This window comes from Glycine max, chromosome 7 (assembly GCF_000004515.6).
Source record: "Glycine max cultivar Williams 82 chromosome 7, Glycine_max_v4.0, whole genome shotgun sequence".
Taxonomy (NCBI): Eukaryota; Viridiplantae; Streptophyta; class Magnoliopsida; order Fabales; family Fabaceae; genus Glycine; species Glycine max.
The window spans coordinates 28333489-28344522 of NC_038243.2; positions in this window are offsets into that span (position 1 = coordinate 28333489).

An 11034-nucleotide genomic window follows, 5' to 3' on the forward strand; every position below is an offset into this window, starting at 1 on the left:
GTGGTCCACATTGTGTTTCGTGTATCTTTATTCTCATTTCATTTACTTTTTATACCCCCTGTTGACGTGCTTAAGCCATTTTACTTAAGTCATTTCTCGCTTAACTTAAAAATAAAATAAATTTCCACCGAACGTTTGAATTGTATGATCCGTAAACTTTGGTTAAGATAAATTCCGACTGTTCGGTCGTGCCGTAACCACGTTGAAAATAAAAAAAAGAGATAAAAAATAATATAATAATAAAAAAAACATCTTTTAGTAAAATAAAGCGGAAAATCAATCGGACATTTTCTCTTTGGGATTTATCATTCTTAATTGAATTGACTAATAACTAAGGTGAAACTAAGGCTAAAATCAACTCGCCTAATCAAGCTCGTCCACAAAAATAGGTTTTTGAAGTTTGTCATTTCAATTTCTCACTAAGTAAAATGGATCATTTTCAAGGTCCAACGCCTTAAAATGATCACCTTTTAAGTAAAAAAGAATCACTTGATAAGAAAGAACTACGTAGGTCTGATTTTCTCATCCCAATTGAGGAATACGTAGGAGCAAAGGGAAACACCCTTGTCGACCAGAAAAAGAAAAAAATATAAAAAGGGTATAAAGGATATAAAGACATAAAAAGGGAACATAAAAATCAAAGTCACGTTTGCACATTCGATTAAGGGCTGTCGTCCCTTGGGACGGGCGTGTGGGGTGCTAATACCTTCCCCGTGCGTAAATACAACTCCCGAACCTTTCACTTAAAAGTTCGTAGATCGCGTCTTTTCCGGTTTTTCCGACGTTTTCCTCAAATAAACGTTGGTGGCGACTCCGCGCGTATTCCTTTCGTGGAACACGCATCCCGCGAGTCTCGCGTCGCCCTCCCGCCAAAGGGTAGGTTGCGACAGTTGGCGACTCCACTGGGGACAGTTTTTAGAGAGTTAGGCCATTTAATTTTGTGCAATGTTTTACCATGACGTATCCCTTTGTTAGTTTCCCTTCATTATGTTCTTGTGTGTATAAGCTCTGTATTGCTTTTAGTGCGTTTTAAAATGTATGCATGAGGTAAATATTTATTCATTTGATGCACACAAACACCAACACTATTTGCACACACTGTGAGTGAAAAAGGGCCCTATACCCGGGTTCGTGGGAACATAAGGAGTGGAGGTGAATCTGTGATCATGCTAGGTCTCCGACTTGCTTGATTACAGTGAACCCTCATCTAGAGCTTTTCTCTTTGAAAACTTATTGTTGCTAGTAGTCCCTACTGCTACAATATGTTCTTCAAAGAGGATAATACCTCTAGAAACCATCAAGAGAGATATGACTACCTTAGGGGGGTTATCGCTAAATGCCTAGTTAGTTCTCTCCCTTATAGGTCCCTTAAATAGGGGCACGGAGCAAACACGCTGCGTGCCATTTTTCACACTGCCATGCATAAGTATCATATACCCTTTTGCTTATGATCAGTGAATATTGTCATACTATGTACATTCCCGCATTGCGTCTTTTGCATATGCATCACATATGGGTTCTGTCTTGATCCCCTCTGTAAACAAACCAACGGAGGGTCCGTGTCGCCTTCTTAAAAACGTACGTTGGGGCACTTTGCTACCCCTAGACGTTGTATCTAAGAAGGAGACAATTCCTCGGGCCCCCGCATTCCTAGGTTACATCTGTGTCATATGCATTCATCCATTCCATTCATGAGATATCGGAGTTTTGATTTGCACCAGCTTTTTGTCTCACTTTAGTAAGCATGGGGACAAATCAAACCGGCAAGAGGTTTTACCAAGTCAAGGTTAAAAACCTAGATACCACCAGCATCAAGGAATTAGGGCGGTTGATGGGACCTCTCCAAATGCAAGCCTTCCGCAAGACTTACGGAAAGATCTTAGAGTTGACCTTAGCAGAGGTATCCATAGAAGCCATTGCATCACTCACCCAATACTACGACCAGCCTTTGAGATGCTTCACATTCGGAAACTTCCAATTAGTACCAACCATTGAAGAATTTGAGGAAATTCTAGGATGTCCTCTCGGGGGAAGAAAACCATATCTTTCATCCGGGTGTCTCCCCTCTTTGAGCAGAATTGCAACTGTGGTCAAGGATTCAGCAAGAAGTTTGGACCGCATAAAACAGACTCGGAACGGCATAGCGGGCCTACCACGGGGGTACCTAGAAGGCAAGGCGAGGGGTATGGCCAATCAAGGAGATTGGGTCCCGTTTATGGATGTGTTAGCTTTGCTAATTTTTGGGATCGTCCTCTTTCCAAACGTGGATGGTTTGGTGGACCTAGCAGCAATCGACGCTTTCCTTGCATACCACCATAGCAAGGAAAGTCCGGTGGTAGCTGTCTTGGCAGATCTATTTGACACATTTAACCGAAGATGCGAAAAGAGTAGCGCACGGATCATCTGTTGCTTGCCCGCCCTCTGTGTTTGGTTGGTTTCACACTTGTTCCAACAAGACACAAGGCATCCATGTCCGCTCCTGAGCCATCGCTCGTGTACTGAAAAGAGGAGAATAGATTGGGACCAGCTTTTGGCTGGGATAGGAGGTAGAACAATCAGTTGGTTCCCCCGATGGAAGGAAGGAAAAGAAGGAGTCCTTTTCTCATGTGGAGGATACCCAAACATTTCGCTGGTAGGAACGAGGGGTTGTATTAACTACAATCCCGCGCTCGCTATAAGACAACTAGGGTACCCCATGAGGGGAGCCCCGACGGAAGAAAGCATGTCTCCTTTGCTTGTAAGGGATTTCGGCGCACAAAATTTCAAGGCTATACAAAGAATCCATAAGGCATGGGAAACCCCGTTAAGTAAAGATCAAGAGCTTAGGGGCATTCGTAATGGCATCATTGGTGGGTACCACGAATGGCTGAAAGTTCATATACGAGGTTTAGATTGGCTCGCTAAGTTAAAAGTCGTCAGCGAAGAGAGTTTTGAAGCACCGGAAGAGGACGAAGAAGTCCAAGCTCTCAAAAGCGAGTTAGGAAAGGCGAAACTTGCCAAGGAGAAGTTCAAGTTAGCCGCTACACACATTCGGAAGGAGTGTGCCGGGTTACGGGAAGAGAATGCAATTACCGCAAGAGCCCTTGAACAAGAGACCAAGAGGGCTCGCAAGGAAGAGTATGGCCGGAATAAATTTCGCGGAGCTCTATGGGGTAGCAATAGTGAACTCAAGCTGCGAAGGGAAGAGAGGGACCAGTCGCGAGCACATAGCATGGTTCTGAAAGAGGAGTTAGTTGCTTGTTCAAGGTCCAAAAGAAGCTTGTCTCAGCGTTTATGCGAGACGGAGACCAACATGCTAGCTATCATCGCCAAGTACCAAGAAGAGTTAGGTCTAGCCACGGCCCACGAGCATAGAATCGCGGACGAGTATGCTCAAGTATACGCGGAAAAAGAGGCTAGAGGAAGGGTGATCGACTCTTTACACCAAGAGGCAACCATGTGGATGGATCGGTTTGCTCTTACCTTGAACGGGAGTCAAGAACTTCCCCGCATGTTAGCCAAGGCCAAGGCGATGGCAGACACCTACTCCGCCCCCGAAGAGATTCATGGGCTTCTCGGCTATTGTCAGCATATGATAGACTTAATGGCCCACATAATTAGAAATCGTTAGGAAACTTGTATGGTCTCTCAGACCTTGACTAGATACGACTTTCTTTTTGAAATAAAATGAGTTGGTCCCATGTTTCTACTCCAAAAAGCTTGTGCAAATCAAATCACTCCTACATTTCATCTCTAGCATGCATTTTTTCTTTACCCACTCCTCACGTTTGGTTTTTTAGGGAAAAGCACCATAACTAAACGCGCCACAAGGCATCCCTATCGCACTAGATCCAAATCTAGAACGATGGGTGATCAAGAGGAGACACAGGAACAGATGAAAGCCGACATGTCGGCTCTGAAAGAACAAATGGCCTCCATGATGGAGGCCATGTTAAGTATGAAGCAGCTCATAGAGAAGAACGCGGCCACCGCTACCGCTGTCAGTTCGGCTGCCGAAGCAGACCCGACTCTCTTGGCAACTGCGTACCATCCTCCTTCAAACATAGTAGGACGGGGAAGGGACACACTGGGGCACGATGGCAGCCCTCACCTGGGATACAACCGAGCGGCTTACCCTTATGGATTGCCGCCCAACTACTCACCACCCGTCTTGCAAGAAGATGCGGGCCACATTGCTTCTCCCGTCCTTGAAAGAAAGCCTCCTCAACAGCCCGACGAAGTCCACAAAGACCCTCAAGACTATGCTCGAAGGGATGTCGAGTTCTATCCCCCGATCCCCGAAGGGCCGGCACCAGGCACGTTGCCTCAACCCAACATCGCGGCACCACCAATAGTTTTGTCCACGGAAGGACCGCCCCCAGCAACTGAAGAAAGGAGGAAGCTCGATCTCCTTGAGGAAAGATTGAGGGCCGTGGAAGGATTTGGGGACTATCCGTTCGCAGACATGACAGATCTTTGCTTAGTACCCGATGTTGTTATTCCCCCGAAGTTCAAAGTGCCGGACTTCGACAAGTATAAAGGGACGACTTGTCCCAAAAACCATCTCAAGATGTACTGCCGTAAGATGGGCGCCCACTCTAAGGATGAGAAGCTATTAATACACTTCTTTCAAGATAGCTTGGCCGGAGCCGCGGTAGTGTGGTACACTAATTTGGAAGCTTCCCGTATCCGTACTTGGAAGGATCTGATTACTGCCTTCCTAAGGTAGTATCAGTACAATTCTGATATGGCTCCCGACCGCACTCAACCGCAGAATATGTTCAAGAAAGAGGGTGAAACCTTTAAAGAATATGCGCAGCGGTGGAGGGATTTGGCGGCACAAGTAGCTCCTCCCATGGTTGAGAGAGAGATGATCACCATGATGGTAGACACTCTGCCAGTGTTCTACTATGAGAAGCTAGTAGGTTACATGCTGTCCAGCTTTGCGGATCTAGTATTTGCCGGGGAAAGAATCAAGGTAGGATTGAAAAGAGAAAAGTTTGATTACGTTTCCTCCACAAATGCGAATGCCAAAAGAATCGGGGCAACAGGGGCAAAAAGGAAGGAAGGAGATGCCCATGCCGTCTCTTCAACACCCGCGTGGGTCAAACCCCAGCAAACGCCTCATGGTACCCATCAGTACGCACAACATCACCCGAGCTTCTCGGCTCATACCGGGAACGCCTCTAGTTCAACACCCGTGCAGCCTAAGGCACCCACCCAGAGGGAAGCTCCCCAAATTCCAACTCCGAACACGACTCGACCGGCCGGTAATTCCAACACGACAAGGAACTTCCCTCCGAGGCCATTTCCGGAATTCAGCCCACTCCCAATGATGTACGAAGATCTTTTGCCATCCCTCATCACCAATCATTTGGCCATGGTAACTCCCGGAAGGGTCCTCGAACCCCCTTTCCCGAAGTGGTATGACCCTAACGCAACCTGCAAGTACCATGGGGGTGTCCCGGGGCATTCCGTTGAAAAATGCTTGGCCCTTAAATACAAGGTCCAACATTTAATGGATGCTGGATGGCTGACTTTCCAAGAGGATTGGCCCAATGTGAGAACCAACCCGCTCGCCAATCATGGAGGGGGAGCGGTTAATGCCGTTGAGTCCGATAGGCCACACAGGTCTAAACCTTTAAGGGATGTGGCAACCCCTAGGAGGTTTATCTTTGAGGCCCTACAAAAAGGAGGTGTGATTCCCCATAGTGGGTGTAAGGAGGATTCCTGTTTGCTACATTCCGGCGAGCTGCATGACATGGAGACGTGTTTGGTTGTAGAGGAGTTGTTACAGCGGATGATAGATCAAGGTCGACTGGAAGTCGGCAGTGAAGGAAAAGAAGAGCAGCATATATGCATGCAGTCCACGGATGGGAGCAGTGTTGCGAAGCCCAAACCCTTGGTGATATACTTCACCAAAAGCGCAGCTTCGCAAAAGCCCGGACACCCCTTAGTAGCCAAACCTGTTCCTTTCCCATACCAAAGTAGCCACACAGTACCATGGAGATATACACCTCCGAGGGAGAAGGAAGAAGAAGCCACCGACGTCAGCTCGTTGTCAGCTAAAGTAACAAATATCACGGGACTGAGTGGTGTGACCCGTAGTGGTCGTGTGTTCGCGCCTCCGGACCTACCAGTCCAACCCGCGGACGTCAAGGGAAAAGGAAAAGTGGTGGAGGAACAAGATGGCGAAGCACCCCACGCTTCGAATAAAGATATTCCGGCAAAGGGCCTCCCGGAGAAAAAGGATGGTAAAAAGGAGGTGTCGCTAGAGGAAGCCAGCGAGTTCCTCCGGATAATTCAACAGAGCGAATTCAAGGTTATTGAACAGCTCAACAAAACCCCGGCCAGGGTCTCGCTGTTGGAGTTACTTATGAGCTCCGAGCCTCATCGGGCTCTGCTAGTAAAAGTTCTGAACGAGGCCCATGTGGCCCATGATATCTCGGTAGAAGGTTTCGGAGGGCTGGTCAACAATATCACTGCCAACAACTATCTTGCCTTCGCCGAAGAAGAAATCCCTGCCGAGGGGAGAGGGCATAATAAGGCTTTACACGTATCAGTCAAGTGTATGGACCATATCGTAGCCAAGGTGCTCATCGATAATGGTTCCAGTTTAAACATGATGCCTAAGAGCACTTTGGAGAAATTACCATTCAATGCTTCCCACTTAAAGCCGAGTTCAATGGTGGTTCGTGCCTTCGATGGCACTCGCCGAGAGGTTAGGGGAGAGATCGATCTCCCAGTACAAATAGGCCCTCACACCTGTCAAGTCACCTTCCAAATAATGGATATTAACCCCCCTTACAGCTGTCTGTTGGGGCGCCCGTGGATCCACTCAGTGGGAGTTGTGCCCTCTACACTCCACCAAAAGTTGAAATTCGTAGTGGAGGGGCACTTGGTCATCGTGTCAGGCGAGGAAGACATCTTGGTAAGTTGCCCATCCTCTATGCCTTATGTGGAAGCCGCAGAAGAATCGTTAGAAACCGCTTTCCAGTCTTTTGAGGTGGTCAGCATTTCCTTCGTGGACTCCTTCTCTGGGCAGCCTTGTCTGTCCGATGCAGCAGTAATGATGGCCCGAGTTATGTTGGGGAACGGTTATGAACCCGGAATGGGTTTAGGCAAAGACAACGGCGGCATAACTAGCCTGATAAATGCCCAAGGAAATCGTGGGAAGTATGGTTTAGGCTATAAGCCCACTCAGGCGGACATGAAAAGAAGCATCGCGGGAAGGAAGAGCAGTGGTCAAAGCTCGCGTTGGAGACGAGAAAGTGAAGGAAGCCCGCCCTGCCACATAAGTAGAAGCTTTATAAGCGCGGGTCTGGGAGACAAAGGTCAAGTGGTCGCGATATACGAAGATGATGTTCCGAGTACATTAGATTCGGTACGACCATGCCCTCCTGATTTCCAGCTGGGAAATTGGCAAGTGGAGGAACGCCCCGGCATTTATGCAACGAGCATAATGTAAACCTTTACGGTTTTAAAAGCTCTATAGTTGGGCCTAGGCTTTAGAGTTTTTCCTTTTTTTAAGGCTTTGTGTCTTTTGTTGTTGATTTTATAATACAAGGATCTTTCTTCATCTGTTCCTACGTCTCTACCCATTCTCATTCATTTGCATGTTTACTTCTTTTTCTGAAACGGCAGATCCGATGACGAGTCCCCCGAAGGTACTTATACCTGGGACCCGCCTATCGACTTCGAGCAAGAAATGAATCAAACGGAAGATGAAGGAAACGAGGATGTGGGACTTCCCCCAGAATTAGAAAGAATGGTCGCCCATGAGGACCAAGAAATGGGGCCTCATCAAGAAGAAACAGAGCTGGTAGACTTAGGAATTGGCAGTGGAAAAAGGGAAGTAAAGATAGGTACAGGTATTACCGCACCTATCCATAAAGAATTAATAATCCTGCTAAAAGACTACCAAGACATCTTTGCTTGGTCATACCAAGATATGCCCGGTTTGAGTTCTGACATTGTACAACATCGATTACCTCTAAATCCCGAGTGTTCCCCGGTAAAACAGAAACTGAGAAGGATGAAGCCCGAAACATCCTTGAAGATAAAAGAAGAAGTGAAGAAGCAATTTGACGCTGGATTTCTGGTCGTCGCTCGGTATCCAGAATGGGTTGCCAACATCGTACCGGTTCCTAAGAAAGATGGGAAAGTACGAATGTGTGTGGATTATCGGGACCTGAATCGGGCCAGTCCCAAGGACAATTTTCCTTTACCACACATCGATATCCTCGTAGATAACACGGTCAATTTCGCTTTATTTTCCTTCATGGACGGTTTCTCTGGTTACAATCAGATAAAGATGGCGCCCGAGGATATGGAAAAGACTACTTTCGTCACCCTGTGGGGGATGTTCTGTTACAAGGTGATGTCCTTTGGACTTAAGAATGCCGGGGCAACTTATCAACGGGCCATGGTAGCTTTGTTCCATGATATGATGCATCAAGAGATCGAGGTCTACGTGGACGACATAATTGCTAAATCTAAATCCGAGGAAGAACACCTTGTCAACCTGCGGAAGTTGTTCGAAAGGCTTAAGAAATATCAATTAAGGTTGAACCCCGCTAAGTGTACCTTTGGGGTCAAATAAGGGAAATTGCTTGGTTTCGTTGTAAGCCAGAAAGGGATAGAGGTAGACCCCGAAAAGGTGAAGGCTATCCTTGAGATGCCAGAACCCTGTACAGAGAGGCAAGTCCGAGGTTTCTTGGGACGCTTGAATTATATTGCCAGATTCATATCGCAGCTCACCACCATTTATGAGCCGTTGTTCAAACTCTTACGCAAAAACCAAACTGATCGCTGGAATGAGGATTGCCAAGAAGCTTTTGGAAGGATCAAAAAGTGCCTTATGAATCCTCCCGTGCTTATGCCACCAGTACCTGGAAGGCCTCTCATTTTGTACATGACAATCTTGGATGAGTCAATGGGGTGTATGCTGGGGCAACGTGACGAATCCGGGAAGAAAGAGCGCGCTGTTTACTACCTAAGTAAGAAGTTCACGACCTGTGAGATGAATTACTCCTTGCTCGAAAGAACGTGTTGTGCTTTAGTATGGGCATCCCATCGCCTAAGGCAGTACATGATGAGCCATACTACCTGGTTGATATCCAAAATGGACCCGGTTAAGTACATCTTTGAAAAGCCAGCTCTCACGGGACGAATCGCCCGGTGGCAAGTCCTGCTATCCGAGTTTGATATAGTCTACGTCACCCAAAAGGCGATAAAAGGAAGCGCCTTAGCAGATTATTTGGCTCAACAACCTCTTAACGACTACCAGCCCATGCATCCTGAATTCCCGGATGAGGACATCATGGCCTTGTTTGAGGAAAAATTGGACGAAGATCGGGACAAATGGACCGTATGGTTGGACGGAGCGTCAAACATTCTAGGTCATGGCGTTGGGGCAGTGTTGGTCTCTCCGAACAATCAATGTGTACCTTTCACAGCCAGGCTAGGATTCGACTGCACCAACAACATGGCCGAATATGAAGCATGTGCCCTAGCCGTCCAGGCAGCAATTGACTCCAATGTCAAACTACTCAAGGTGTACGGCGACTCAGCGTTGGTAATCCATCAGCTGAAAGGGGAATGGGAAACTAGAGATCCCAAGCTGATACCCTACAAAGCCTATATCAAGGAATTGGCTAAGACCTTCGATGAGATCTCCTTCCATCATGTTCCCCGCGAGGAAAATCAAATGGCGGATGCACTTGCTAAGTTGGCGTCTATGTTCCAGCTAACACCGCACGGGGATCTACCATGGAAAGTGATTGTTGTGTCCATGTGAGGAAATGCCACAAATGTCAAGCATTCGCAGATAATGTCAATGCTCCACCACATCCTCTGAATGTCATGTCCGCCCCTTGGCCTTTCTCCATGTGGGGAATAGATGTCATCGGGGCCATTGAGCCCAAGGCCTCGAATGGTCATCGCTTCATCCTCGTAGCGATAGATTATTTCACCAAGTGGGTCGAGGCGGCTTCCTATACCAGTGTCACGAGGGGTGTAGTGGTCAGGTTCATTAAGAAAGAGATCATCTGCTGATATGGTTTGCCAAGGAAGATTATCACGGACAACGGCACCAACCTGAATAACAAGATGATGGGGGAAATGTGCGAGGAGTTTAAAATCCAGCATCACAATTCCACGCCCTACCGGCCAAAGATGAATGGAGCCGTGGAAGCGGCCAATAAGAATATCAAAAAGATTGTCCAAAAGATGACCGTGTCATACAAGGATTGGCACGAAATGCTCCCATTCGCATTACACGGTTACCGAACTTCAGTGCGAACGTCAACTGGGGCAACGCCGTTCTCATTGGTATATGGGATGGAGGCTGTGTTACCGTTTGAGGTAGAAGTCCCGTCATTAAGGATCTTGGCAGAATCCGGATTAAAGGAATCAGAGTGGGCTCAAACGTGCTATGACCAGCTCAACCTCATTGAGGGTAAGCGCTTAACAGCCATGAGTCATGGGAGTTTGTACCAGCAAAGAATGAAGAGTACATTCGACAAGAAAGTACGTTTGTGCAAGTTCCATGAGGGAGACCTTGTGCTAAAGAAAATGTCCCATGCTGTCAAGGACAATCGAGGGAAATGGGCCCCGAACTACGAAAGGCCTTTTGTTGTGAAGAGGGCTTTCTCCGGAGGAGCCCTGGTGCTTACCAACATGGATGGTGAAGAGTTACCTTCACCCGTGAATTCTGATGTCGTCAAGCGATATTATGCTTAGAAGCTGGGGCAATTAAGGATGTCACTGCATGTTCATTATCTTTATGCGTTTTCTGGATTTCCCCCAGGGATTTCCCGTCTGCTGTATCTTTCGTTACAATCTTTCAAAGAAATGAACGTGGATGCGAGGCTTTAGTCCTCACGTTGGTTTCAAACCTTGCATTTGATTTGTGATCACCTGAGCCCTTCCGCTCAGTTCGTGGGATGCCCCAAGCGCTTAATTAAAATTGAACCTAAACCAACTTGTGCTAAGATTCGCTGCGTTTGAAAACATTCATGCATACGCATACACATGCATATTGTTGTGGTAAGA